Source organism: Leuresthes tenuis, unplaced genomic scaffold (assembly GCF_036924035.1).
Source record: "Leuresthes tenuis unplaced genomic scaffold, fLeuTen1.0.hap1 SCAF_10, whole genome shotgun sequence".
NCBI lineage: Eukaryota > Metazoa > Chordata > Actinopteri > Atheriniformes > Atherinopsidae > Leuresthes > Leuresthes tenuis.
The window spans coordinates 32,946,695-32,952,266 of record NW_027325364.1 but is presented as its reverse complement, the minus strand read 5'-3'; positions in this window follow the sequence as shown (position 1 = coordinate 32,952,266).

The window sequence follows — 5,572 nt, the reverse complement described above, 5'->3', positions numbered from 1 at the left end:
TCAGGAATCAATAGCACAGACACGCTGCTCTTTCTACAGCTGAGCTCCAGGTAGACGCAGGCACAAAGACGGCTTAGATCCTGACAGAATGGAAGGCAGAAATCTAACTCAGCATCTGGCTGCTCAGTCAGTGGCCTTTCTACACATCGTGTAGTATGTGTGACTACAAATCTATATCTCTCCTTACGACAATTTAAAGACACTGTGTGCATGTAATGGAGCGATCCTAACATGATACGTTTCATCATTCATGAGGTTAATACATGTGTAAAAATTAGATTTATAGAAGTTGATTAAAAGCCTAATTACTAAATAAATGTTTATGATGTAAGGTCCAATAAATTATGTTGGATTCACATATCCTGTTATTTCTTTATAGGTTGATAATTTGCATGTAAAATATAGTCATCATTTTTTCTATTATTTTTTTAATGTTCACTTTATACTCGTGTACATGTGTTATGGTGCTAATGGGAAATACAAATAAGTGTTTTTCATGCTATTTGTTCCCTTTTTGAACCAGACTTTTCCTCAGAAAGGTCCTAAGCATGTTCCTGACTCTGTAGTTTTCTAATGTGTGAGAAATAATATTCTTGTGAAAATATAATGTAAACATTTCATCAATATTGATTAACTGACAACAATGTGCTGCATTGGATTTCAGTAACACATAATTATTTGATCATGTAAAAGCAAGAAGGAGAGTCTGGTGATGTTCATCAGGAAAACAAACAGAGGACTCCATCTTGAAAAATGCAGTTCATGGAAATGGAAAGTTCTTTAATGCTCCAAGTTCCAAAGGAAGTCAGTCCCATGTCTGCAAAAGAAGCAACATTTTTATGAGCTCATGATTTCAGTAAGGATTTTAGGATTTGCTACAGGATCCTACAACTGTCTCCTTGAACATAGAGCTACAGTGACTGATCATTCATTTCCCATTTTGTGCATTAAGACAACACTGTAGACCGGGTTGTATTTTACATGTGTGTGTGTTCCCTCTCTGCCAAAGCATTTTTAAGTGGTGCTACAGGTCTGGGAACAGCTACTATAAGCAGCTCAGTTGTCCACTGTCAGCATGCTCCAAAGAACAGTGGTTAACAACAAGATGAATAACATGCACTGATGTTCCTGCAAAAAGAGCTGCTATTAAAAAGGCCAGATTCGGTTTCATGTTTATGTTGATCTCAGCAGACACAGGTCAGACCAGTAGTTTTAATCCAGGACCAATGCTGCTCAAAATATTTTGTTTGTTCCTTATAATCAGAGACTTGTAGGCTACATAGGTACTTTCCCTTGATAGAGGTTCTGTGATGTATTAAACGCGATCATCTGGAGACCATACAAACTCCAGTTAATTAGACAATTTCAGACGGTTGCATAGAAACAACGTGAATGTCAATAATGCACATAATGTTCAGGATACATTCCACTGTCAGCAATAAGATAATAACAAAAGATTTCTATTCTCTACTGAATTCATACAAAACATTATTTTCACCAAAGTCTAAAGGTTCATGGTGTATGTCTAAATAGTGTATGTCTGCCTCAGATAAAATATTTGACCTTCTTTCCTTTACAAAAGAAACCTTAAGATTTAGTTCATTCATCAGTGTGCATTGCTTACAGGGCTACAAACCCTGGAGAGTTTGATTTCAATACTAGCTCACAGTCAGATCTGAGAGTGTGATTACTGCCCACTGTGTTTTTCTCCATTCATCACTACATGCACCATGTGCTAGTGTTATGAAACGATCATTTACTTTACTAATACTGAATGGTCCATCACCCATCATGAGTTTTCAAATTATTTTATGTAGTTTGCATCATTTGATTTTATTTTTATAAACCAAATATAAATGAAGAGCACAGAAGGACATAAGACCTGGCACAGGATTCCACTTTGTCTCATTAGGGTCATGCTACGATGAGAAAAATATTTGTTGAAAACAATCAAGCTGCTTTACATTAGAGGTTGAACTCATGTCACAGGAGTTCACGACAGAAGCATCTGTCTGTCATAGACACATCCCTCTTCACTCCAATCTGCTCCTCCACTGCTGCCTGTCTCTGTCTGATTCAGTGCTACAAAGGAAACAGACACTGTGCTCATTTCGACAGGTTTCCTGAGCCCAGGCTGCTGTTGCATGCTTGTTAGGTGAGTGTGTTGAGCTAAAAAGCATCTGTAAATGATTTGTCAGTGAGATGTGCAGGATGTGTGGACATGCATGTGGAGCCACAGAGAAAAGGTTCCAAAACAAATGAGTGCAGAAGTTAACCTCATGGAGCCTCCATTAGACATGCACTACTACTTCTAACTGCAGCCAGGCGAGATAGAGTGGGGAAAGCACAGGGGAGCAGAGGCAACAGAAAGGAGGAACTTCTGTCAGGGAACACCCAGACAAGTTAATCCAATTAGAACAGCCAACATTTGTCAACAAACTTCATTTAAACGCAGGCTAAAGGAGAACAAGAGTTCCAGGTGAAAGTGTTACAACCGTTCTTAACATCACAATATTATAATATAGTAATTTTTAAAAAAGTAATATTTTATTTCCTAATAAAATAAAATATTATATTTTTATAATATATATTATCAGGCATATAAGGTATTGTACAACCTTATATATATTTGATTAAGACCATCCAGAATGTACAGATGGCTGACAAAGGTCAAATGAAATTATAGAGTTCTTTTATCTTTGGTCCTAAAATCCTGGAAATACAGCATGATCAAAGTATTCATATTCAAATGTCTTGGTGCCTCAGTCCAACCGAGAATCTGTTGTATGTCTTAAAGAATACTGTACACCAGCAGATCCTCAGCTCTTGACATTGCTTGTTTCTGCTTTGTTAGTTTCACAGCAACACCAAATGAGCAGAGTCACAACAGTGAGAGAAGAACCTGCTGGAGGGGACAGAAGCAGCTAAAGAAGGGGCTAAAATGAAAAAAAACTAGTTTTAAAAAGGTCTCTAATATGAATGTAATAGGCGAGGCAAAGGACTTTGAGAGTCAGCGCCAAAGTGGAATGAGTTGAGAAAAGCAAACAGTAAATGTCTGTGAGGCCAGAGCGTACACAGCCATCATTTCTAACCTGCACACATCCAAAAATCTACAGGCTTAATTGGAGATTTTCCTGAATTGATTTTCATCAACCTTTTTGGTTTGCCAGTCCAGCTACACATGACCTGTTGAAAGCTTAGAGTGCTTAAAGACAAGAGAAAAAAAAGAGTCTAATCAGAGTGCTACAATGAAAATGAATTCAGCCATCACCGAAGCAAAGGCTCAGCTGGTCGAGCCCGTTGTCCGCTAACCACAGGAATGGTTGTTTGATCCTGGCCTTCCACCTGCCAAAGTCTTCTCGGGCAAGACTCTGACCAGCTGCAGCTTACATGCTCGTTGGTGGCGTCGCTGTCGGCTTTTCACATGTTCAAGATTTAGGAATAAATCATTCAATATATTTTTGGGATTTTGTGCAGTACTTTAAAAACAGGTTAATTTCTTAAATGTGGTTCAAAATGACTATTTTCCCTCATTTGAAATACATATGAAATGAATGTTCCACACGTTATCAAAGGAAGGCGTGAAAATTCATTGGCCATGTGAAAAGCAATGAGAGCATGTGTGAGTTGAGATGGAGCCCTGCTTGTACTATTACATGTGCAAATGTGAAATGGTTTGACATGTGTTTTGTGTACTTACATGGTCCTCTATCATATGGATGAATCACTTGTGTGTTGCGATGAGGTATTTGTTAACATGTTAGATGGTCTGTAACAATAAAATACAAATGATATGCGCCTGAACCACACTGGAACTTCTGGATTGAAAAACAAACAACACTGTGTGTGTATGATAAAGACAGTGTCTAAATTGGTACAGGCTAAAGCCCGTCTCAGCTGTCTGGATCGTCTTGTTTGATTATAGCTAAACTAATGAATAAGAGATTTTTCAAAGCACTTTTAAAAGAGCAGGACAGCCACACCAAGTTGGACAGACACGTGTTCTCCCAGCAGTAAGAGGCTCTCATTGTTGACTTATACTGACTGTGTAATGAGTGCCTATAAGAGCAACTCATGGAGGGTTTAAGCTGTCAGTGCAGACTTCACAGAATAATACTGATACACACCAGTGCTAAGCTGCACTGTATTGTTGACTAACTGACTCAGATTCTTCACTTGTGTTTATTGCATGTCTTATAATCTTTTACTGAGCATTTTGTCATTGGCCTCATGGAATACTAATTGACTAATTTTTCCACAAGAGCTGGAGGTTTTGTAAATTTCTTTTCAAAATTAACTTTGGTCTTTCCAGTTCTCCAAATAAAATGGGAGCTTTCAAGATATGTGTTATTGATTTTAAGAGGCTGAAAACCACAAATGGAAAGAGAAGCATGAGTCATCTCTGCAAAAAGATTTTATTTGGACTTATTTAGAGTCTGCCGAAAACACACTCAATAAACAAGCAGTTAGACTGGATTTGATTGCAGCTATTTCAAACTCATACAGAAACATTTACTTAATAAATACAGATTTCGCCCGTGTGCTTACATGTAGTGGGATATTCTTTTCTGAGCATATATACAGTGCACCATCAATAATGTTGAGAAACTAAGCACTATTTAGGCTTTGACAAACCAAATAAAAAATCCAAACTTGTATAAATATAGGTTGATTTTTATTGAGGAGGACATAAAGAAAATTTTTTAAAACCTGTTGTACAAACATGTTCACATAGTATGACGTTTATTAGTTGTTTCTGGGATCCAATAAAGTGAATGACACTCTTAAGCTGCCGGGCCTGGCATCCCAACAAATTGCATATAGCCACAAGAGTCTTCCCACGACCACTCATGCTTACTGAAGACATCGGAAAGGAAAAAATACTTAATGTCTGCTATTACGTCCCGAGATCATCCTCAAGCGTTTGCTGATCTGAAGATGAAATGTGTTTGATTTCAGTTTTTTTGTACTCCATAAAAATCATTTTGAAACCCACTTAAATATGTTATCAATTCATCGCACATACGTGGATCTCAGTGGACAGCCATATTCATTATATACCACGACAGTCATGGGTGTATCTGCTCTTTTTTTATTTTTCCTCAAGGCGCCAAAAGGTGAGAGACAGTGAAGACAATAGTTTTGCATATCAGTCTATTAGGTTTAAAATGACAGACTATTCCTGTCAGGATCAACCTATGCTGCAGGATTCCTCTGCACCACTGCAAAAGCACACCACACTCCACCCTGTCATCTCCACATAGTCATGTCCAGTCTTATCATAACCTCCATCTTTTATAGTGCAAAATGTTACAAAGCTCAGAAAAACCAAACACTAAGGAACAGTTGGACAGGGTGGACGAATGGACGAGAAACACAGTAAGAAACCAGAGTTAAAGTAAAAAACTCCACCCGTGTTTGATTTTTTTCCATCACACTGGCTGATTTTGACCAAAACACTTTTAGATTTTCGTCTGCTTTGAAAATAAAAAAAATGTTCTGTGGGCAGGTATTTGGATGAGAGGTACAATCAAGACCAAATTATGTTCTGTCAATTACTAAGTTAGAGTTA